This window comes from Lissotriton vulgaris, chromosome 7 (assembly GCF_964263255.1).
Source record: "Lissotriton vulgaris chromosome 7, aLisVul1.2, whole genome shotgun sequence".
Taxonomy (NCBI): domain Eukaryota; kingdom Metazoa; phylum Chordata; class Amphibia; order Caudata; family Salamandridae; genus Lissotriton; species Lissotriton vulgaris.
The window spans coordinates 207,616,122-207,641,908 of NC_141695.1; the positions used below are offsets into that span (position 1 = coordinate 207,616,122).

Below are 25,787 nucleotides of genomic sequence, written 5' to 3' on the forward strand. Positions count from 1 at the left end.
GATTCTCCGTTTCTTTTAATCAGGCATTGCAAATAAAAACTGTGCATTCTCGTCAAGCAGAGCCATGTCTTCCAGTCTTCCTTGAAATGGAATGCGCGATCTGAACATTCTGCTGTGACGCCAACTCCTAGCCTGATTTTAGGTAGTAGTAGTAGTCGTAATAACCACTGTTGTAGGAGCTGCTGCTGTAGGAGCTGCTGTACTTAGCTCTGTTTATCACCACAAAGTAAACCACAAGAGTGATCCAAGTCACGTTAATCGCAATTCCAAGACCTAATGCGATGTTGTTCAGTATGAAGGAGGTCCTTGAGTACCCCCGGGCACCAGCCGCATCGCCACGTTGATTGCAGCTCTGGGTCTGTAGGGAGACAGAAGAACCTATTGATCACTGCCGTTAGAAACTGCAAAAGTGTGATATCAAGAGCAATATAGAGACATGCCATAGTTATTAATGTAAATCTGAATGCAATATTTTATAGTATTAATAATAATAGCAACATTAACAATAGTAATAACAATAATAATAGTATTAATAACAAATAGCAATAGCAGTAAAGCGATATTAGGAATAATAACAATAACAATAGCAATAACAATAATAATCATAATAACAATAACAATAGCAATAACAATAAAAACAATATTAACCCGTTTAGCGCGTCGAACATTCCGCCCCAGTGCGGACGTTCGATTGCGCTAACGGGATTCGGACGTCCAACGGTCGTGCGCAGCACTAGCCAGGTAGTGCACGCGACGACCGTTGGACGTTCGCAGCACTAAAGGGGTTAACAATAGCAATACTATTACTACTACTACTAATAATAATAACAACAAAAGTAATAACAATAGTAATTACAATATTAATTACAATAATTATAAGTATAACAGGGATATTAATAATAATAACAACACTAATAATGACAGTAATAACAATAAATGATCATAATAATAATGACAATAACAATAATAATAACAATAATATTCTTATTGTTGTTGCTATTATCATTATAACTATATACACTGATAAAAATAATATTAATATTAATAAAGGCAGTGATATTGTCAGGACATTGCGATATTCCACGGTCAATAGAAGACACGCAAGTAACTCAGGGCTAATAGTGGCTGGCATACAACTTCTGCTCCGACATTCTGACGATTGTTTTTCTGATTCTCTCTATTTATTTTAGAGCAGCCCATCCTTTGTGAGCATAATATTATTACTGTCTAGCATCAAATTAATCTCCAGGGAACAACCTCTCATTAATGAGACCACATCTATTGTATCAGATGATTCCCTAACAATGATTGAGGAGGGTTTTCCCTTATCCCAGTGATGGTTTGCATTAAAGTAGTAATTGATCTTTCGTGTGGCATATTCTAACATTTGTGCTACCAGTAGATGACGCGTGCGCCTCAGTATGGCAACCAGCAGCATGGCTGGCACTGTGTGTGGTTGGTGCGAGAATGGGCTCAGACAGGCATTCCTTTGGTGTGCTTTGGTGTGCACAGTCACAGCAGAGTCCTTATTAAATAGCCCATTTCCTTTAGAGACTATACTGAAAACTAAAATAGTGATCAATAATGTCTCTATTGATATGACTGTCTGGCAATGCCCGTTCAAATTTAATTAGGACAATAAGAAGCACTGTAAAAACACTTAAAAGATCAGTTCCCTCTACTTTTTTTTGTCCTCATAAATGCCACCAAAAGATATCAGCTCTAGATGGGCTTTCTCCAGGCCACTATCACAGACCAGCCGATCCTTCCCTGAAGTCTGTGGATAGCCAGTGGAAATTGCCCAGAGGTAGGTTGTTTTCTAATCCAACTCCTATTCACGATGTATCTTGCCACATTAGGGAGGACAGGACCACTAACCTCTGGCTTAATCATTGGACTCTTTGTAAGTTATCTCTAAGACCATGCATTTAAGGCAGACCAGATCTTAATGGTATTTTCCCCACCACATAACATGTCTTAACGACAGATCACCATGATGTTTCTTAAGCAGTCTAAGAATCTGGGGGGTTTACGGACTTCCACTCCCTACAGATCTCCCTCCTGGCAATAACAATGACATAAAAAATGAACTGTACAGTACAATTTCTAATATCATAATCAGGGGGAAGGCCAAAAAATATCAACCTAGGGCTACATGAGATTGGGTATAGTATTACCTCTTCTAGGAACTCACACACCTCACTCCAGTAACTCGTAATTTCAGGGCAGTCAAGAAAGATTGACTAGGTTCACTCTTCCGTAGATGTTAAGGGGTAGAGTGTTCCATCTAGTCAGTTGATTCCTTACTTCCTTTACCACCTTCTGCCAACTTACTTTCGGGATGTCTTCTGAATTTTGGGTAAGGTAAATTCCCAGGTATCGGATTTTAGGTTTGGCTTCTGGTATCTGGGTTAAGCTGTTCCAAGTCATGATGTCTGTTTTATCTTTATTAATTCTATACCCAGACACTGTACCAAAATCTTCAGCCAATTTGAATAATCTGGGGATGGCCTCTACAGGATTGGACGTGTAGAGGAGGTCATCAGCATATAATGCTGTCTTGAGCACCAGATCACCCATTTTGAACGGTAAGATTACCGGATCTGATGTCAGAGATCAGACAAAGGGCTCAATATAAATATCAAAGAGAAGGGGGGACAGGGGACAACCCTGTCTCGTACCCCTAGAGATGTTAAAACATTTGGTTAGGCAACCATTAACCAAAACTTTGGCCCGGGGACCCCTATACAATGTCTCAATTCCTTTGATGAAAATATCCGGAAACCCAAACATTGCCATGGTTTTCCATAGAAATAGCCAATTAACTTGATCAAAGGCTTTTGCTGCGTCAATCGCAACGATGGCGAGCGGCAATCCCTTGTCCTTTGCCATGTCCACTGCTCCTAGAACTTGGAAAGTAAGTTCACTAAGTTGACGGCCTGGGATAAAACCCCTCTGGTCAGGATGGATTATCGATTTAATTATTTTTGTCAGCGTATATGTGAGTATGCCAGAATAAATTTTCAGGTCGGAATTGAGGAGTGAAATAGGTCTATATGCCTCTATATATTTTCAGGGTCTGTGTTGGGTTTTTGCTATTAAGGTGATGGTATCCTCTGACCAGGACGATGGAGTATTCTCCCCTTCCAAGAAAATTTTATTAAAAAGTAGCAATAATGGGGCTATAACTACATCCAAGTTGTCCTTGTACACCTCCGCTGGCAGGCCATCCGGACCAGAGGCCTTATTCCTGGACATCTTTTTTAACTGGGTCCGTATCTCCCCCTCCTTAATCTCCGTGACTAAAAGGGCTTTATCGGATTCACTCAACTGGGGTAACTCTCTCAGGGCCCACCATTTTTCCAGCTCTACCACCCCACACCTGTTTTCCTCACGGTATAAATCTTCCATGAATCCTCTAGCCTCTCTCCTGATTTCAAAATCTTCTGTTATAAGCAGCCCGGAGTCTCGTTGGAAAAGCGATATGCTCTGCCAACTATAGGCCCATATCGCTTTTACCATTTGCGATAAAAATTCTCGAGAGGTGGGTCACGAGAGCCTTGTCCAACTTCCTGGAAACAAACTTCTGTCTGGATTCAGCCCAATTTGGCTTCAGACCGGCCCACGGCACCGAGACCGCATTGGTTACCGTGTTGGACAATCTACGAACGCGCGTCGACAGGGGCAAGTCAGCATTTTTAGTGCTGCTTGACATGTCGGCCACGTTCGACCCGGTGGACCATGAGGTTCTTTTGGCCCGTCTTCAAAGCGTGGGAGTAAACCGTCTGGCTCTAAGTTGGTTAACATCTTATCTCAGCAACAGACAGCAAGCTGTGGCGTTACCACCATTTCGATCAGCCACACGACAGGTGAACCAAGGTGTCCCCCAAGGGTCAGCGGTCAGCCCGATCCTTTTCAACTTATATCTCCGACCCCTGGTAGACCTAATCAAGTCATTTGGCATATCAGTCATCAATTATGCCGATGACACTCAATTGATTTTTTCATTTGAGGGCACTGAGATAGTTTCAAGGGACACCTTTCACCGATGTATGTCGGCTACAGCAGAATGGCTGCGAGCTAACTCACTCCAATTTAATGGGTCAAAAACGGAAGTACTCAATTGTTCCCTAGACCGTCTCCCCCGCGGGTTACCTGATAACGTTTGGCCTACCTCTATCCCGGGCTCGGTGGAAGCCGCAGAATCGGCTTGCAATTTAGGAGTTCTGTTTGAACCCAATTTACAGCTCGATGCCTCTGTAAATAGGACTGCAGTGACCTGCATGGGCCTGCTTCGTGCCCTACGTAAGATCTTACCAATACTTCCCCGGGGAGCCAGAGCAGAGGTAGTGCGGTGTTCTATCCTCAGTAGGTTAGACTACTGCAACGCACTACTTCTGGGAGCTCCTAAGATCCTGATCCTAAAGTTGCAGAGGATCCAAAACATGGCTGCTAAATTGGCTCTATCTTTGCCACGATCTGCCTCTTCATCTGCAGCACTAGCCGATCTGCACTGGCTACCGGTCCAGCAGAGGATTGCCTTCAAGGCTTTATGCCTTGTATTCAGGGCTCTGCATGGACTAGGACCAATACCACTTCAAAATCTTTTTTCTTGGTATCAAGCTGCCAGACCTTTGAGATCTTCCTCGGAGTTCCTGGTGAGAACTCCCAGGATAAATACAGTGAGGATGGGCGGCTGTGCTTTTAGTTTCACGGCCGCCACACTATGGAATACTTTACCTCTGGCATTGAGGAGTAGCCAAGTTCTGCCCTCTTTCAAAAGGGATCTCAAGACCTACCTGTTCCCAAGAGCAATGTAATACACCTCGCCTGATGGTTAGACACGGTCTCAGCGCCAGGATACCCTTTCGGGTGACAGCCGCGCTTAACACTTAACGCTCGTGTAAGGAGTGAGACTGCGGACTTTGCTTGCGGCCATACCTGGGACCCCTTCATTCACGGAGCCCTCCAGTAACCCTTCACTGTGACCTGGGAGCAATCGGCTCGGTTACCAACCCCGAGGGAGAGAGACAAAGGCCACCTGCACAGGGAGCGGGACTGCGAGGACCAGAAGTGCTTGCGCCGTCCACCGCGCGCACCTGGTTCCTCTTCCCGCCCCCTCCTCCCTCTGACCTTCCTGCGGGCAGAAATACTCCTCGCGGCCCCCGCTGGCGCGGGTGCCGCTCGTGTAAGGAGTGAGACTGCGGACTTTGCTTGCGGCCATACCTGGGACCCCTTCATTCACGGAGCCCTCCAGTAACCCTTCACTGTGACCTGGGAGCAATCGGCTCGGTTACCAACCCCGAGGGAGAGAGACAAAGGCCACCTGCACAGGGAGCGGGACTGCGAGGACCAGAAGTGCTTGCGCCGTCCACCGCGCGCACCTGGTTCCTCTTCCCGCCCCCTCCTCCCTCTGACCTTCCTGCGGGCAGAAATACTCCTCGCGGCCCCCGCTGGCGCAGGTGCCGCTCGTGTAAGGAGTGAGACTGCGGACTTTGCTTGCGGCCATACCTGGGACCCCTTCATTCACGGAGCCCTCCAGTAACCCTTCACTGTGACCTGGGAGCAATCGGCTCGGTTACCAACCCCGAGGGAGAGAGACAAAGGCCACCTGCACAGGGAGCGGGACTGCGAGGACCAGAAGTGCTTGCGCCGTCCACCGCGCGCACCTGGTTCCTCTTCCCGCCCCCTCCTCCCTCTGACCTTCCTGCGGGCAGAAATACTCCTCGCGGCCCCCGCTGGCGCGGGTGCCGCTCGTGTAAGGAGTGAGACTGCGGACTTTGCTTGCGGCCATACCTGGGACCCCTTCATTCACGGAGCCCTCCAGTAACCCTTCACTGTGACCTGGGAGCAATCGGCTCGGTTACCAACCCCGAGGGAGAGAGACAAAGGCCACCTGCACAGGGAGCGGGACTGCGAGGACCAGAAGTGCTTGCACCGTCCACCGCGCGCACCTGGTTCCTCTTACCGCCCCCTCCTCTCCTCCGCTATTTCAGCTCCGCCCAGAACGCGAACGCGGGACGCGTGCGGACGAAGAAGCGGGCGAAGACCGGGCAAAGAGCGGGCCGTTCGAGGCCTGAGCGGACTGGTCTGGCCAATCCTCTTTCGCCCCGCATACCATCTCTAACCCCAACCCTGGACTACAAACTACCGCGACCCCTTCTCCCTCCCTCTCCTAGTGTTACTACTTTTCTCCATTTCCTTAAGGCATGAGCTCTAGGATGACTAGGAGCAAAGCCTCCAAAAGTGGCCACCCGATTAGTGGCCCTATGGACGACTTCATTACCCGCACTAACATCGCTATAGATCAGGAAATATCGAAACTCCAAGCCAGGGTATCCCTAGAGCTGGGTGCCGCTAGAAGGCTGTCGGAAATTATTGCCACTTCCAAAAAATCTTCCCTAGGCCCCATAGCTGCAGCTATTACCCCAGAGCGAACTACCCTTCCCAGGTGTGTTGTCACACAGGTTGAGGTCCATCCGACCCCGCCCCCTCTGACTCCTATTCCACCTCCCGCCCAACTACCTAAACTAATCGAAGTGGGTGTACCCGCCACTTCTTGCACCCAGAATGCAAGCGCTAAATTTCCATCTCCGATGACATTTAATGCCCCTGGCGCAATCTTACCTAAACGGAAACACCGTTCTCGCTCCGCTTATTCGCGGAAGAAGGCAAAGATTGCGGTGTCTCATGATTTAGCAGGATTAGATGGCGTAGTCAGCACCACTCAGGGTGTACAGGTTCCTGTGGTACAGCCCGTAATGGAGGGGGGAGGGGGGGTTAACCACCAAGTCAGCCCCTGAGCAGGTCACCCTGATTTCTGAAGATGAGGGCCCGCGGGTAGATGGTTTGGCCAACAACGATAGAGAATTCATTGATCTAGTGTGGGAAACTCTAAAAAAACTCCTCTCCCCTCTAGACCTCAGACTCTCAAGTATCGAAAATAATTTACTTGAAATGGAAAAGAGTATTATTGCTCTTGCCACTCTCGGCCTGAGAAGTCTTGAGAATAAGGTTGTTCCAGACACTATTATATCACCTCTAGTTTCAACACCACAAGCCCCTCAACCTCTCCCTATAATCCCTACCACTCGCCCGGTCCCCAAACCAAGGACAGTGCCTGTGGATCAAATTTTAACTGGTACAAACCCCAAGGCCTCTAAACGAGCCCCTTCACACCACCCTGCAAATTCCAAACCTGGAGCCATCCCCAAAAATCATTCTGGCGACAAGGGCTACCAGCCTACTCAGGATCCCCCAGTCAAGAGCAACTTTAGAGGGGGCTACATTGACCTCCCACCTGAGGCCAATGACTTTGTGGTTGTCCTAACGGGTGTTCCTCAGATTGGTAACGACCAATATGAGAATCATTGGTCTTTGAAAAATAAAATAATGCATTGGCTTAATGTCAATAGACCAATTCCCAATGGCCATAGAAGTAGAGTCTTGATGGTACGTAGAACCCCATGGGTAGGTCAAACGAGAAAGAGCAACCCTGGGGATTGTATAGTTGTAACATTTGACGACCCTCACGCAGCACAGCATATATGCTCGTGGCCCCGTAGTGAAGGATCATCTGTCATCCCCAGGCCATTGTCCTTTTTCTATCCTCCACGCCCTACATATAACCAATTAAACAACTGGTCACTTGTTAACCACCAAGCTAGGAGAAGCCGCCCTAACAATCGTGTGGATCCCTACCCAAACTGGAACGGTTTCCCCACTTCAAATAGATTTGGAGGCCTGGAGGAAGTAGATTGACTCCCCAGGGACCTGGAAGCTGAAGGCCCCCCCGTTTCTCCTTGTGGTGGTAGGGATGCCCTAGTCATCGACCTCCCTCCTGACCTGGCTAGAACACCAAGCAGCCCATCTCGGGAGGGTGGGCCGAGGACTATGAGCAAGGTCGTTCCAGTCGATCTGACCCCAGGTGACTCTTGCCCAGGTAGTAGGAAGGTCCAGTTGGTTCCCCTTCATACTTCTCCTCTGCCTCCTACACAAGCCATGCTAGCGCCAAACCATGCGTTGGAGGATACTACGACCTCTAACACCCTTCATAACGAGCCCTTAGATAGTTTTCCTGCAGAGGCTGTGGTTTCCACATTCGAACCTGCCCACTCCACTGTTTATTCTCCTATAGAGGCGCCAGTGCTAAAGATTTTAAGCTGGAATGTGGCAGGGCTTGTCCGCAACCTCGATAACCCAGAATGGAATGCGTTTCTTGAGCCTTACAACATCTGTATCCTGCAAGAAACATGGTCACAGGAACCAAAACATAGGGTAGGCTTCGCAACCTACTTTGTTCCAGCTCTTCAGCAAAGTGGATCTAAGGGCCGACCATCGGGAGGCCTTTTAATATGGGTCAGCATTGCTTTGGGCCTGAAAGTAAGTTCTAGGCCCACTAAATCTTCTGACCTACAGAGAATTTCAATCCACTGCGAAGGTGGGAGGACTTTAGAGGTTTTTAACCTCTACCTGAGAGGCGCTAGGAATGGGTCATCAAACCTACCATCGACAGGCCTAAGTAACGACCTGGCTGCTTGCAAAATTGACTCCTATGTTCTCCTTGCAGGCGATTTCAACTGCTGTTTCGAGCCATTGGCAAAGGAGGACATTTTGGAATCCTTCGACGAGGACATAAAAAGAGGAATTCCGATATTGACTCTCGATCCAATCCCAAAATGGACGCAAAGTGCGATAGACATAAATGCACTTTGCATGGAGCACAATTTGCGTTCGACGAATGGTCGTTCCAATTCGGATCCTGAAGGCGCCCATACTTACAACAGGACTGGCCACACCTCCAGAATTGATTTTATCATGTTGAACTACAATCTTTGGCCTCTCCATATTGACATGGAGGTTATTGTTTCTACCGACAGCGACCATAACCCCCTCTCTTTAACTCTTACTTCCCCGTGGCAGACAAAGAAGCAGGATAAGCCCCCCCATATCTGGAAATCATCTCATGATGTTGCTCCAACAAACTGCAGCAGGCGATTGAAGTGGGCTAAAGTCAAAGCAGACGAGGGCAGACTGTTGCAAGCTGGGGCCATTTTGTCTGGGGTGGAGTCTCAGCTCGATGTTTTATGCTCATCTAGCCTAAATGTGTTACCCTTATTTATAGAGACCATAGAAGTGCTGAGTGAACTGTTTGTTATCCCTCAACCTAAGGTCAGGTCTGCTGCTAATAGTGTCCCTAAGGCTGAAGATAAATGGTACTCTGCCAAATGTAGAGCTGCAAAGAAGGACCTTATCTATGCAGTAAAAAATAGGGACCCAGTGACCATCAGTTCCGCAAGGAAATCTTATAAAAAAGCGGTGACTGAGGCGAAGGAGATTCATGAAAATCACTTTTGGCGGGAGTTAACTGAGGCAAGCAATAGGAAGGACTCAAAGGGGTTCTGGGATCTCTTGAGAGCAAGAAACAAGCCTATTGATCAGCAGTTAACCTGCAACATTCCCGGCGATGTATGGTTTGCCCATTTTTCCAAATTATACTCAGCTACACCGGGGGAAACTCCCCCTCAAGGCTCCACGATCTGCCCAACAACTATTCCTCTTGTCATCGTCGACCCCTTCACTACCCAGGAGGTCGAAAGGGCAATTAGTGGTATTGTTTCTAACAAGGCTCCAGGCCCGGACGGGATTCCTGGTGACCTGCTAAAGTCCCACCCAGCAGTATGGGGTAGATTAATTGCCACACTCTTAAATGAGGTTCTACTGGGAGGCTCCTTTCCGGTCTCTTGGAAAGGCGCTGAAGTGGTGCCAATCTTTAAGAAAGGCAGCAGGGATGATCCAGCCAACTATCGTCCCATCAGTTTGCTGGATTCAACCCAAAAGGTGGCAGGAAAAGTGGTACTGGGCAGGATTTTGCAGTGGATCGACGAGGAAAAGATCCTGTCTGACTTTCAGGCAGGATTCAGATCAGGGACAGGCACCATCGAGCAGACATTCCGTCTCCTAATGCTTTACTGGAAAGTAGTGGTGCTGGGAGGGGGCAGTTTGTATTTAGTCTTCATTGACTTGCGTACTGCCTTCGACCTGGTCCCACGGGCACTACTTTGGAACGTCCTCGACGGTCTAGGCCTACCCCCCTACTTGCTGTCCCTGCTCAGGAAATTCCATGAGGACAATTTCGCCCAGATCAGATGGGGTGTCCAGGGAGAAAAAACATCTCGAATCCCAGTAGACAGGGGCGTCCACCAGGGATGTGTGCTCGCCCCCACTCTGTTCTCTCTTTATGTCAATGGAGTGGTGGAGCACCTGCTACAACATCCTGCAGATGCACCTACCCTGGCGGGCATAAAAGTGCCCACGCTCCTGTTTGCGGACGACACCCTTCTGATATCCAAATCTCCAGCGGGCATCCAGAAATTGCTCACTTCCTTCAAATCCTTCTGCGACTCCAAGGGACTTGCAATAAACATAGGCAAGACAAAATTCCTTGTCCTCAACCCCCCCAAGAAATCCGTTATTCCTCCTGTCTTAGACTCTATCCCTCTGGAAAGAGTCAAAGAATTCGATTACTTAGGAATAGGTCTCAGCGATACCATGACCTGGAAAGCTCACCACCAGAAGGTATTTCTGACTCACAAAAGGGCCACTGGAGCCTTGCTTAAAGAGCAGCGAGCCTCATCTTTAAAACCAATAGGGGCACTGATTGATATCTATAGAGCAAGGGTTGTGAGCGCAGCCCTGTATGGGGCTGAACTGTGGGGTTTGCAGAGAGTTGATACCCTGGCCCATCTCGAAAACAACTTTCATAAAGATCTGATGAGGCTACCTCACAGTACCCCCACAATCCCTCTCTTGTTAGATACAGGCACACGCCCAATCTGTGAGCAAGCAAAATTGCGTCCCTTGCTACTCTGGTCTCGGATATGGAATGTCCCTGAACTCAGTAGCTATGCGGATGCCCTAAGAGATCTTTTGTCGCTCCCAGGCTGTAATAAGGTACCCTGGTTGAGGGAAGTCAAACTTCTGCTCTACGAGCTGGGTTTGGGAGATGCCTGGGTCAACAAAACCGCACCCCCCAAACAGTTACTTAAGAAGGTGTATTGGCTCTGGGTAGATAATAAGCGAATGACTAACCCCAACCATTGTAAATCTGTCATCCAGTTCTTGCTAGTTAAGGAGTTACCTTATAGGGAACCCTATCTGGACCAAATTCATAACTCTGGAGACAGATCGCTGTATTTTAAGTTTAGGGTGGGTGTGCTCCCTTTAGGACTATTCACTTCCTCTTGGAACCCTCCGCACCAAACGCTTCCTTATTGCCCGTTTTGTGATACAAAGGTCGAATCTGTCGCCCATTTTTTGTTTGAGTGTGGAATTTATGCAGCGCCAAGATCGAAATGGCTGAAGCCCCTGTGTAAGACTTTGGGAACAAGGTCCCATGTTGAAGCCCTACGCATATTGCGCTCAGATGCACGCCCGTTTTTTGCATGTTGCATGGCGAAATTCTTAGGTTGGGCTTGGCGCTTAAGAACTTCAAGGTTGTTGCTGCTTCAGTAAAGTGTCCCTTGATAAAACTAATTTTCATGCTGGTGTATATATGGAAAAGGTTATTATTATCTGCACACTTGTTTTTAACGCTTTTATCCTTTGAATCTTAAAGCATTATACTGTATATTCTGTACTGTTTTTATTAATGTTGTACTGCTTTTATGATACGTACTGTATCGAAATAAAGTTACTACTACTACAGCATTAAATACATACATAAATACATACAGTGAGCTAATGTTGTTCCTGTTCCTCCCGATCCTGGCTTTCCATGCCAGGAGTGAGCCACATTTCTCTCCATATTCAAAATTACGGAGCTTACTTACTTCCCACTTATCCTTATTTTTCTTGTCAGCTTGTGCTTTAAAGCCTGTCTGTAACTGCAGGAGCTCTTTTTCAAAGGCCGGGATCCTGCTTCTATCTACCATTACTGCTAACTGTAGCTGTTTTTCCTTCTTTTTAATCAAGTCTAAATCCTTAGTATCTTGTTCTTTCCCAAGTTTTCTTTTTAGAGCCATGTGTGAACCAAGGATACCCCTCAAGTAAGACTTGAGGGTGTCCCAAACTGTCTGTTCTGAGGCAGTACCAACATTAAATGAGAAACTCCGACAGACTCCCTCTAATTTTTATTTTTATTTCATCGTCTAGAAGGATAGTTCTATATAGAGTCCACCTATATTCAGAGGGGTTAGTCTTAAAGTTTATTTTTAACTCAACAACAGAATGATCTGACAATCCTGTAGGAATATGACAATATCAGGCAGAAAAGCTCGGTCTTAGAGGAAATAGTCTAATCTGGAGTATTGTTTATACTTTTTACTATAGAATGAGTACTCCCTGAGGTTACCATGCTTGACTCTCCAAGCATCCTGTAAGGTAAAGTCCTTCATGATGTTCCTCAAGGCTAAAAGAAATTTATTTGGTGTATTATATCTGCCATTTGAAGTACGGTCTAGCTGGGGGTCCAAGATAAGGTTAAAGTCACCTTCTAATATAACTGGGGCTGAGTGCTGTATCATATGCTCCTCCAACTTTTGGAGGAAGTGCGGGTTATCACCATTAGGGCCGTAGTAGACAACACACTGGAAAATAGAACTACCAATGGAGAGGACTGCCGCCAACCATCGCCCAGATTGATCGGTTTCCCAATTACGAACCCTTATTCCCTTATTAGCACGCACAATTATGGCTACCCCTCTAGTGGAACCCCTTTGCCTAGAACATAGGATTTCCTGAACCCAAAATAGTTTCGCAAATACTTGACCACATGCCTCTGCTTCAAGGTGGGTCTCTTGTAGAAGATATACATGTGCCTCAGTATTTTTAAAAATTTGCACACTCTATGTTGTTTCTTGCGGCTTCCAATGCCATTTAAGTTCCAAGAGAGGAATTTATTGCTGGATGTCATATTAAGAGCAATTACCTAACCCAACCAAACCTACAACTAGTGGTGACCTGTGTTCGCATTCTAGTTTTACAATGTAAGAACTTATGGCATATGAGGACTTTTTTTTTACCCACTCCCCTGTGACCCCACCCATCCCTCCCCCCGAGGAACCCTCCCCTTCTATCCGGCGTGAATACGCCTTACGGGGCCCCATACCATAAAACACCACCAAAAAGCAATTACATTTTCACCCTTTTTTTTCTTTTTTCCCCCACTCAGTGCTAAAATTCAACTTATTGCTTTCTCTATATTATTTATTTTTTCTTTTGCATTTACAGTGTTCATTATTCCTTTATTGGTTTATTATCTTTTTTTTTTTTTACTTTCCTTTTCCTCTCCCTTCTCTACCCGTATCGACAAACAAATCGAACAGAAGAAAAGAAGACTATCCCAATCTATTACCCAATCAATGGTGGCATGTACTAATTAGTAATCATTTACCCTTGGATTGGCAACTGATTACATTATGGAAGAGACTATTTCTTCATTTTTAAAAGCAATTCATCCACTTCCTCTGGGTGGCTATAGTTGAACATCTTATTGTTCCACATTATCTTGAGCAAGGCAGGGAATTTCATCTGGACCTGAGCTCCCAAGGAACGAAGTTCTGGCATCCTAGAGCCCAGTTCCCATTGGCTTTGGGCAGTCTTACCCCCTATGTCTGATCTAATTTGATAGGGGTTAGCGCGATAGGGGTTGAGAGGAACGTGCAAGGCTTCTACTGAGGATAAGCTCCTTGACCGTATAGGTTTGAAAATAGGCCAAGTTTTTTCTAGGGGCCTTACGATCTGGATGCAACTTAAAGGGATCTCTATGCACCCGCTGTATCTCAGCTTCTAGGTCAATATCTAACCGATCCTGAAGTACGTCTTTTCGTAACAGCCTGCACACAAATCTCTTAATATCCTCAACTTCAGCTCCCTCCGGTATTTTGAGGATCCTAAGATTGTTCCGCCGACTTTGCATTTCCAACCTCTCCACATCCATGGTAAGAGTACGATTTTGTGCCTTAAGAGCGTCAATGTCCTTGGAGTTCCCTATTGAGATTTCAGCAAGCGTAGTGACTTTACTCTCCAGCAGGCTGGTTCGAGTTGATAATCAATCCAATCTAGCCTCTAGTGCATCAAACCTATCGTGCAATCTCCTCTGATTGCTCTCGGAGGTTTTAAACTTGTTGAATAGGTCTCCCCTTAAGGACTGGAATAAGAGACCCAATCTATCCCCCTCAACCTCAACCACTACCGGCATCCCTATGGTTTGCGGGGCAGGGTTGTGTATGACAGTAGAGGAGGTAGTGGGAATAGTTGTGAGAGGAAAGGACTGGGAAGGAGGCGCTTTCGAGACTGCAGGGGGGATTAGCGAGCTAGAATGAGTCACTAAGCACGGAGAGTCCTGATCTGCAGGTAGGTTCGGAGTCAGGCTCTCTAAAGTTGTAGGTACATTCGGAATCTGAACGTCTAATGATGGAAAGCCAAGAGTATGGATATGTCCAAGATCCAAGTGTATCATGGCCTCTACACCCTCCTCATCAAGCGGTGGCTCAAGCCCTGCAAACTTGTTCTTCAGAGGTAAAGGGGGGGGGGGGGGGGTTATTAGCTTTTGGTTTGATAAGATCTCCCTATTTCAGCATCAGCTTCTATGGCTTCTGCCTCAACCTCCTCCAACCCCTCCCCACCTTTTTCCGCAGCCTGGTCTCTTACAACTTTTACTCCAGGCATTGCGCCAGATTGGCCTCCTGTACCCTCCTTAGGTTTTACTGCTTGCTCCATTATTTTAAAGTAGCTTTTAAGTGAGGGAGTATTTTTATAGACCTGGGGGTGTTTAACTACCTTTGCTGCAGCTCCCTTCCTCACTCCCCTCTTCTTCTTTTGCTTGTAGAGAGATAAGGGTGTTGGTCCTCCTCTCTCAACAGGCTCAGCTAGGTCCCAGACTTCCTGTCTGGACCTGAGCTGATACCTGTTCCTTGTCTCTTCCACCTTTCCTTTTAACACATGGGGCTCGGATCTGTTGTGAACAGCGGTGAAAACTCCCTGATTCGGTGACTCTCCCTCCCTTCTACTATGGTCTTTTGCAACACAGGCCGGTTTCCTAACAACACTCTGGCAGGATATGGTTAGAGCTGCCCTCAACGTGTCTGCCTCCATACAGGCCTCCCCTCCAGGAACCTCCTTACCGCAGTCTTTTATAGCCTGAACTGGAAAGGGACACCAACACACCGGGCCTCTGATACGAAGGATGAGCGCTCCCCTAGAGCAATGCCAGTGGCTCTTTTGACTGTCCAAATTCTCCACAAGGCGATGTCCGATGCCCTTAGCCCCAGTATGTCCCGCTGCAGTTTCCCATGGCTCACAGCTTGGGCCGCTCAAACAGCGACTCGGCTCCCTCGTCTTCCACTTCCTGGTGATGCGCCGCTCGGGCTCGAGCATTCCGCTTGGTCCTAGCGCCCGCCGTCCTGATCCCAGAACCTCCGGACGGAGAAAAGAACACAAAGAGAAAACTTCAAAAAGTCGAAAGTAGTGTAAGCAGAATAAAGGCTTCAGGTCCTCACCGCATAAGTTTTAAGAGTCGGGTCAAAGAACGGGGAAAATCATCCAGTTGGGTGTATTGTGGCATTTCAGAGCACGGAGCCCCGCAACAGCCGTCAGCCTGCTGCCGCCATGTTCCTCCTGCCCCCCAGTTCCCTCTACTTTGAGAAAAGTAGGGGGGGTGATAGCTTTTAAAAAAATTAATATGTTGCTTTTTGCTCCTTTCTGCTGATCACTGTTCATTATATAAAGCCAGATCAGAAGAAGGAAATGCCAATTTTATGTCAAGTCCGGAGGTTAATATTGGGCAAAAGTCTTTTATTTACAACACCTCTGCAGCTATTAAAAGTAAGACACCAACAAGACTCAATACGCTAGGATTGGAACTCTTAAGCAATCCATATAATCCCAATTACATTAGATCTCTTCTTTTTTTCTTTGCTGTTCTTCAAAAGTTCAGTAGTCACTTTTTTCTTGTGCGTTTGAATGTGTGGCTTGTTTTTTTACTACATGTTTGTGTGTTTATTGGTTGAATACTTTGATTTTAAAGGGAGATGTACATTGTATGGGATATATTCCTAATGTATGGAAGTTCCTTACTTGTAGCTTAGTTTAGCTGTTTATTAGTGTTTTACATTTTCTTTAAAAAAAACTTAGTGAGATCTTTAAAGAGTAGCTCTTGACAATTGTTTGTTCTTCCTGGCAGTGGGTAAGTGGAACGTCTTGAACTTACTTTGTTTTGTTATGAGGTCTAACTTATACTGGCGCAGGCTGTGGAGAACACCAGAATTGATGTCAAATACCGCGAGTTTTATGGACGTAATAAAATCTGATAATTTTCACAAAATCAGTTGGTTACGCGGAATTAAAGATGTCCTAGCAGGCATTGGTATGAAAATGCTCTGGGAGGATCCAATACGGCTTGCTTTCCCTCAAAAAAGATCCTAAAAGAAAAGTATTGGGATATGGTCGCCTATAACACTTTGAGACTTACTGAATCATCTTCATTGTCAGGAACCTTTTTGGACTTTAAACATATCCTGGGCCTAGAACCATACTGGGACATTATAACAAAACCTCTTGATAGGAAATTGTATTTCCAGTTGAGGGTGGGTTCGCTGCCCTTAAGATCATTTACATCTAGATGGTCCAATTCATGTGATAATAAGTGTCCTACTTGCTTGTCCCATAAAGAATTGGTTGCACACATGCTATTTGTCTGCCCAGCCTACGTTGCCCCTCGTCAGGTTTGGCTGAGGCATATATGCAAATTGTTAGGTACTAGAAGGAGTGCCGAAGCTGAAAGAATTATACGCACCAGTAATTTATCTTCTATCCTTACAGCAGTTGCAAAATATCTCGGGTCAATGTGAGCAATAAGGTGGAAATTAATATCTTTATGAAATGTGTATGCCAACTGTAATCAGCTAGCTTATCGATCTAGCCTAGAGACGCAAATATTTTTATTCATTAACATTTATTTAGTCTTATGTTTAGTCCTAGGTTTAATCATCTAACATGAAGCTTCTCCCACTGTGTTCCTCTGATCGTGAAATCTGAATATGTTTTTTGTTATTTTTAAATATGAAGTTTTTCTAAAACAATGTTCCTTTTTAACGGACGTTGATATATACGTGTACTTATACCTTCTCAAACAGGCTTATTTTATAAACTATGTACGACATTTTTATATAAATATTGAATACTTTTGTAATGTGCTTTTATGAGTATATGTCGAATAAAGCTTGTTTGGATTGGATTGGCCTCATGCAACTGTTTGTGCTAGTTTTGGGGCCTGTATGGACCATGGTGCTGGTCTTACGCTTCATGGCATCTGCATGATCAGCACGTAAAGAACTGTTGTGGCAGCTCATGGCTGATCAGTTACAAATCAGGCACAGATTTACTGATGTGCCTGAAGACGTGCCGGGAGCCGTTTTGGATTGGGCAAAATGGCAGGCTCTCAGATCTACTCTGAGCCAGCACAACTCTCCCTGATCTGGGCAAAGTTCCTACTGAATCATTTCAACCCTGAAGCTCCCGAATACCCGGTATCTTTTCCGGAGCTTAAAGTGATCATCAACAATCAAGGACTGAAGGGCCGGCCCTTCCCATTGTATTCACAATCAAGCAGCTCGGGGGTAGAATCAAGAAAGACGGAGCTCCTGGCCCCAACGGTCTTCCAACTATCTTATTTAAGCAGGATTCAATCTACTGGGGCAAAGCACCCCCCGCCCCCTTTATAATAACATCCTAGAAAGTGAGCGAATCCCTGACTCCTGGAAAGGATCAATTATTTCCCCTATCCACAAAAAGGGTGTCATGTCATACCCAAAAAATTACAGGCTTATCGCCTAAATAGACATTGAAGCCAAATTCTATGCAGGGCTCTTATTAAATGAACTCACAGTTTGGGCTCTGGAAAAAAACTTAATTCCCACGAATCAAACTGGTTTCCAGGAAGGCGTGGGGACTTCAACAAATGTTCTCGCCCTTTCCCTGCTGTCTGACGCCTCCAAAAAAATGAACAAACCGCTATTCGTCTGCTTCATTGATTATAAGGCAACTTTTGATAGCATCGACAGGGGGCTACTTTGGGCAAAACTTGCGAGGTGGGGAATCCCTACAAACTTTCTAAACCAGCTAATCCTGCTTCACTCTGAAACTTGGGTCCATATTAAAATTGGAGCAGGAGATACCCTGTCTAGAAAAATTCCTACTACCAAAGGGCTGAAGCAGGGATGTGTACTGGCCCCAACTTTGTTCAACCTCTTTGTCTCTGATGTTTCCACCGACTTGGACAACTGTAACAATCATGCACCGAACTCAGGGGGCTTAACACTATCGAACCTCTTGTACGCTGATAACCTCCTAATTATTAGCCGTACTCCAATCGGTCTCCAGCATCTGATAAACATCACAAGTACCTTCACAGATAAAAATGGGCTGACCATAAATCTAGAAAAATCTAAAGTAATGGTATTAAACCAAGGTCCAAACAAACCCTACCTACGATGTTCAATGAACAATCGGCTGCTGGTCCCAGTAGAGGAGTACAAGTATTTGGGAATCATATTCGAGAGAAACGGCTCATTTTCTAAACAGAAAGCCTCCATCAAAGGCAGAGGAATTGTATTGGCAGTTGCTTTAAAAACATCAAGCAAAAAATAACTGGCCCTAGCCTTCTCCCTTTGCTAGAAGTGCTTCGAGCGCGCCTCCCTCCCTCCATCACCTACGGAAGCGAAGTAATGAGAGGTAGAGATGTAGTCACCCTGGACATTGCGGTTGCTAAGGCCCTAAGAATAATATTCAATCTTCCGCAATCTACCACACCAGCGCAAATAAGATTAGAATTTGGACTGCTAAAGCAGGAAATCTCGCGGAAAGGGGCCTACGCCAATTGCTGGTTCAAAATAAAGGGGGCCGCGCCGGGCACATTGAACTCATATCTGTGGTTGGAAATCTCAAAGAGAAATGAAAGCCCAGCGAAGACTTACCTCCAATCAGCAATCAAGCTGTTAGCTTTACAGGACCTATGGGACTCATGCCCATCCCAGAAAAGTTTTAAGGTCCTGTTAAATAAATCAGTAAAGATCGCATCTCTTGCAGAAGACAAAGCTTCCCTTAGTAGGAGAGCCCACGGCTGGTTCGTAATTCAGAGCTATGTGTCAACAAAGCCCCAACCATACCTAGGAACAGGTTTTGCAAGAACAACAAAAGAACGGTTCCTTCATTTGAGGTTGGGAATTCTACCAGCAATGCCCCATCTTCCTCCATGGAAACGCACAACATCCACCAACTGCTGCAGACTGTGTGGAAATTTAAACGAAGACACAATACATCTACTATGCATCTGCAACGGCTTGAGAGCGGAAGGGAGACAGTTCTCAAACAGCTCCTGATTGCAAGTCAGGTTCGACCCTGTATGGGAAAGCGGTAAAGGCCTGTGTTGAGGGCAGCAATATCCGTCTTTCCTGCAGCCTTGTTCGGTTTATGAGGGAAGCGAACGCTAAACTAAGTCGGGAAGACCCCCAAGTCATCGGTCTTTAGTCTATGCTAGCGTACTTATGAGTCACGGTCAACAACCATCTCTACTAAAGCTTTGATTAAGTCCTATGAATACCTCCCTGGTTGCCAAGCTCCCAGCAGTCAGTACGGCCTGGCTTTGAGCTCATTGACTCTTTCTCTCCACAAATATCATTTCTTGGTGTGGATCCGCCAACGAGAACAAGCCCTATGCTGATTTATCTTTTTTCCCAAGAAGAACTATTTTACTTATAATTTTTTACTCCTTTGTAATTTTATTGAACTACAACATATTTGTAATCTTTTTAACATCTTTTAAAGGAGAAGCTGTATCTTGTGAACTAATGATTTACTTGTTTGTAAAGGTTTTAATTAATCATGCAACAGTCATTACCTTACCTTACCCTGATGCAGAACCTTGGAGCCTCATTCACAATGATTTGGTATAGTCCTTTTGCTTTGCTGCCCTATGCCAAATCGAAAGGGCAGGAATGCACTGTATTTATGACATACAGTACATTCTTGTCCTTTCAGCCAGAGCATGCACACAATTTGGTGCCTGGTATCAATGCAGGCACCCTTTCACCTTGATGCAAGGGTGTCTGCATTGTTGGCAGTATTGTTTTTGTGCAGCATGGGACATGTGACAAGGGGCAATGTGTACGTACCTTTTTTCAGGTTGAAAATTTGACCAATTCATCGAATTTGGCCGTTTGCAACTAGAAGATAGTATTTTACTATATACCAAACCCTATTTTGCGATTCAGTAAACTATTACTGAATTGCACAATGGGTTAGCGATTTGATTTTAGGAAGGGGCGTGTTAAGGGCGTCCTTTCCTAATATCGACTCACAGTGGTATGTATGAATGTTTTGCGACTTAAAAGTGGTTGCAAAACATTCGCTTTTCACCACTAAATACAATTTAGTGGTAACCCATTCTTAAATGGGAACAGGTCCCCAAGGATTCCTTCCCATTTGTGATTATATGCATAGATATTTTTTAAGAGCAGGCAGTGGTTCCATGGACAACTGCCTACCCTTAAAAAATGAAAATGGAACATTTCATTTTTATTTTTGAAATGTATACCGTTTTCCTTTGAAGAACACTGTCTATATTTAAAAAAAAAATAAGTGAAATGATTGTCTTCTGTCCCCAACGGGCTCCTTCTCTGTGTTTTTAGCCATTCCCAATCGGGTCGCAAATTGTGACCTACCTCATGAATATATTAATTTAGGTAGGTCTATTGCGACCCAATAAGGAATCGCAAAACGTGTCACAGACAAATCAGTGCATATGTGTTTGCAATTTCCCAATAGCGAATTGCAAAAAATCGCTATTAGCAATTTACAAAATGAAACCTACGTACATGTACCCCAGGGTCATCTAATTTATGTCAGAAACCTCAAACTATGTGATACATTCTCTGGAAATAAACCTGACGTTGCTGACCTCACTTTAAGCTTATAAGTACTTGACCTTGAAAGATTTCATGCAGATGGATTAAACTTCACCAATTTATTGGCACATGAAAATATTTTTGTTCCCTCATTTGGCTTCGCCAGACCTTTATGGATATGCACGAAATGTAACATACCATCAGAAATCTGCCTGATTTCATGTGGATTCCTTAAATGCAGGTAGTTGTTGCCCTTTTGATGGATCTGCGTGATTTTTTAAAATAAAGTGTAATCCAGAATGCCACACGTTTTCCAAATTTTATGTAAATTTGTCAGAAGATGCTAAAAATGCAGCCAAGTCAATAATACATGCTTTCAAGAGCTCAGATAGGTCTGCATTAAGTCTTCCAAGCCTGGCCTACACATTTTTCAAATGCAAAAATTTTGCAGACTCCTGAAAGATTTACGCCAAGCAAGCAAAGTAAAGGCACTCCACCAAGTAAAGTTTTACTTGTATGCTATAAGTTGTTGCAAGTCATTTCAGAGGTTTTTGCTTGAGGAGAGAGCACGTTTTTACTATGAGAGCTAAAATAGGAAATACGAAAATCAGTTGATACAATGACAGTTGATTAATGACCCAGTCTGGTGCTCCAGGTCATGGCAGTAATGTTAGGTGGCCTGTGAAACTCAGTGGGGCCAGTCTCAGAGGTTGACCTTGCTAGAAGTAATTTATAATTTTATCGACCAATAAGCTTAGTTTGTAAAGAACCATAGTGCAGAAGCATACTCAAAAAGGAGCTCTATCTTAAGGGAACCACCAGTTTAGTGGCACTGCAGACAACCCTACGCTGTGCATGTCCTTTGGGTTGGCTTTACCTATGCACCATAGTGCATGGGAAGATTGTTTATGTGCAGGAAGGTGTCCTTCTTTAAATGGCCTTTTGTAACATCTACGTGTGCTGCTTAATGCAGCACACATAAAAGTTAAAAACATAATTTTTTTAAGATTGTTTATGTGCAGGAAGGGACACCTTCCTCCACATGAACAATCAATGGCATTGTGGTGTTTCCATGTGTTTTGCACAATGAAGCACACATGGAAACAGCAAAAACAAGGAAGAATTAAACCTCTCCTTGCTGCCTTCTGTTGAGACCACGTTTTCCCTGTTGTTAATTTTGGCGCAGCCCCATATTTAGGCCACCCTTGTAAATATGGGGCAGCATCAAAATCAATGGGTGGTGCAGTGAAACCCACACCACAACACCCATTGCCCTCCCCTTTCACTCTAAGTATAGTGTAAAACAAGGCTTTATTTACAAGGCAGAGCTAAGACACATTACGCAGCTTAACGCTGCCTTGTAAATAAGGTGTGACAGCAAAGTCGTGAAAAGTGACATTGTTGTGGCAGTAGGGGCTTGTAGATATGCCTGTTGGTTCTACATTAAGCTTACAAACATAAACCCTAATGGCTTTGCCAATGCTTGTTCTTTGTGAAACAGACAACCTGTCATTAAAACAGTTAAGCTGCAATGAATTGGTTCCCTTGTATGAAAGGATTTTCGTGCACTCTATGTTTAGCAACTCCAGGCACCGGTTATAGGACAGGTTCTGTGGCAGAAAGCCTCAACTTTGACACAGCATCATACTAATTAAGATGAAATTCTTTCTCATGCATATCAGTAATATTTGTATTCAGTCCCGTGCACTTGAACTGATATTCCATTGTCAAATGCACTTGTGCAGTCTTGTATACAAATCATTCGTATCAAATTTAATACCGATGTACTCTTTTACGGGACTCCTAAGTCGACCCCTCGTAGTGGTGATTCCATGAGTGTGAGGCGCCCTTTTAGTGGACAGCAGTGTACATATTGGGACCTGGAAGATTGTTTTTACCAATATTATCGTGGGCTTAAAATCCGCAGTGCACTAAGTAAGAAAAATAAAGGCACGACGGGCAGAAGGTGTTACATGATAGATTGATAGATTGGAACGGAAGAAACATGTAGCATTACAGCATTACAAGCCACTGAAATCAGATTTGGAGATAATACCACACAATTGAACAAGCATTAGCAAAGCTAATCGCCCTGGTCTATGAAACACCTTTTGCCTTTGCTAATTTTTTTTTGCCATGTTGTACACCAGCATGGATGCTGTTCAGCATGCCTAAATGCTAGTGGCATAAAAGAGAGTATCTGAAGTGTCATAGATTGGAGTCGCACGTCGTAGAGTCGAGTGAAATGTTGTGGAGTGACTTAGAGAAGAGTGGAGTGGAGACGAGTAGAGTGGAATTGAGTGAAGGAGAGTGTTGTAAATTGGTGTGGCATAGAGTCACATACAGTGGAGTAGTGTGGTATGAAGGAGTGGAATAAAGTGGAGTAATATGTTGTAAAGTAGAGTAGAGTGAAATGGCATAGAATGGAGTAAAGTTGTGTATGGTGACTTGTTCAGAGTGGAGTAGAGTGGAGAGGCATAGACCGGAGTAGAGTGGCCTAAAGTCGAGTTGCATAGAGTGGCATAAAATGGAGTAGAGTGTCATAGAGTGGAGTGTCATAGACTGATTGTCATGGCCTAGAGTGAAGTGACATAGAGTGTTGTTGAGTGGAGTGTCGTAGAATGGAATTCCGTAGAGTGAAGTTGAGTGTCACAGAGTGGAGTAGAGTGTTTTTGAGTGGAGTTGCGTAGAGTGGTACCTCACTGCAATTACAAACAACACATTTTCAATTGAAATTGCTATTACATTTGTACATACAGTCTTGCTGATACAACTATACAGTGCACAAACGAATTGTGGAAATGGCATCACCTAGTGTATGCTTCATTTGCGCTTTCCTAATTCTGATCTTTTTTTAAATATTTGCACAGTTCATTTACAGACATTTCGATTTTGTTGCATGGTAGTAAAAATAACTTATTTTTCCTGTACCCAGCAACATTTTCAAATAAATCCTCTCACATTGAAGTAAGAGAAAGAGAAGTAAACAACAAGCTTCCTCTGTAGACAGAGCCTGACATTTTACCTGTCTTTGAGTGCACAGCAAATTTGACAAGAAGAGTAGAAAATGTACAGGCTTGTTTATAGAAAGCAGGAACTAGTGGAAGAATGCAGTAAACAGTCTATGCTCTATGGGATGGACTAACTTAAGCTGGGAAGCCTGAAAGAAATAGAGCCAGAAAATAGAAAGAAAACAAATGTGAGTTACAGATCATTAAGTCAATGGTAAACAATGGGTAGATTGCATTCACCAGGAAGCATGTCTGTGCTGCGCTGTCTGGTAGGCTTTGACCAAAACACTGAATCTGTGTTAGTAGTAACTTAATTGGCCATTTTTACTTCATAGTAATAACATGGAGCTTGTATGGAAGACCATAATGCCATCTGCCTATAATAGTAGGTGACCTATATGTAAGGTGCGGGGGAGGCCGGTGGGTAGATTCTTTCATAATAATTCATCCTTCAGAGAGACAGCTTCTTTAGAGACACAGAGGATGGCCAATGCCAATAAGGTTACCTTGCAGGAGAAGATGAGAGCTGCAAGCCCCAAAGGGAAGCAGCACCAAATCATGTTGAAGATGGAGTAGCCCACATAGCTTGACACATAGTTCGGCAGAGGCATCGTCACCATGGTTGTCTGTGTGGTCACCACAGGCACAGCATCCTGAATGAACACCGTATTGTTTTGTGGGTATTGATAGGTTGGGTAGGGTGGGTACCCAGGAACCATATTCACATATTGTGGCTGCTGCATTTGCATCATTGGAGGATTGGGGCCGGAGGCTGGAGGGTTGTAGGCTGGAGGGTTGTTGGATGGAGGGTTGTAGGCTGGGAGATCCTGGTGGTTTCCTGTTGGGTTCATTCTTCTGGTCTGTATCTCTTTTCTTCTTATCCTAAGTTAATGTATAGATCTCTTGTCTGAAATTCTGCCACGAAGTCCTCTCTTCTTTTTCTCCAGTTTTCTATGTCGCCAGTTTTAAGCCCAGTCGGATGTCTGGCTTCCAGCTCTGCCTCACGTCCAACACATTCTGTCTGGTTGCCTTGACTAGAAGTCTCTTCAACAGAAACACAAGGAAGTATTCTATTTTCTGTGTTCACAACGGTTACCCGTGGTGCAAAATTCCCAGTGAAGCACCTGAAACCACTTGTCTGACAATTGTTTGACAGTATAATTGTAATCTCCAGCTTCTAAAGCTGACATTACATCTATTGTTCAATGCAGCCATGGAGACTCGTTCCTGTCTTGTTACTGTGCATGTTGCATGGATTTATTTCCTTTAAAGGATGATTTCAGACATTTGCCGTCTTATGTTCTCGAGATACAACTCAAAGGCCTCGTCTCTAGATTAGGTGGGGTGTCTACTGATGTGTACTCTCTTGACCCCTGTCCTTCTTGTACACTGCCCTCTGCATTGTAAATTTACTGTGCGTCAAGCAAGTCTGCTGCCCATACAACAAATTAATGTACTTTTCCATGTTATTGTTCTCTCGCTCGACTGCAGTGCATGGTACAGATGCCACTTATTTGTCTTGAGTCCCTAACAGCTCAACCTGGTCATGTTCAGATGTACATTTTCTTCCCATCGAGTACAATTAGAAATAGAGAGCTGAATTAATCAAAAACACATTGGGGCTCTTAACAAAGGCATTTTGGAGGAAATAAGGCAGTACTGTTGTAGGTAATGGTACCAGCCTTTGGGGCCCAAAGCATCGTGAATGGTCAAAATGCAATATTCAATTTCAAAACCCACGCCGCAGCATCAATTTCTTGGGTGGTACTATGTAGTGTAATGACCGCAGATCCTGTCAGACGAGCACATATTGTACAATTGTGTAGGCTGCGTGCACAGGACAGCTACTTGTTGGAGGGTACATTGTTTAGTT

At 44.8% G+C, this 25,787-nt stretch overlaps 1 long non-coding RNA gene across 1 annotated transcript; it reads right to left on the reverse strand.

The window, feature by feature from the left end:
• LOC147701210 (uncharacterized) lies at nucleotides 1-24,930 on the reverse strand. Its single transcript, XR_015297165.1, has 2 exons — nucleotides 24,421-24,930; nucleotides 1-358 (listed from the first exon to the last, which is right to left on the reverse strand). It is a non-coding gene; the product is annotated as an uncharacterized LOC147701210 (long non-coding RNA).
• Between the last annotated feature and the right edge of the window lie 857 nt (nucleotides 24,931-25,787).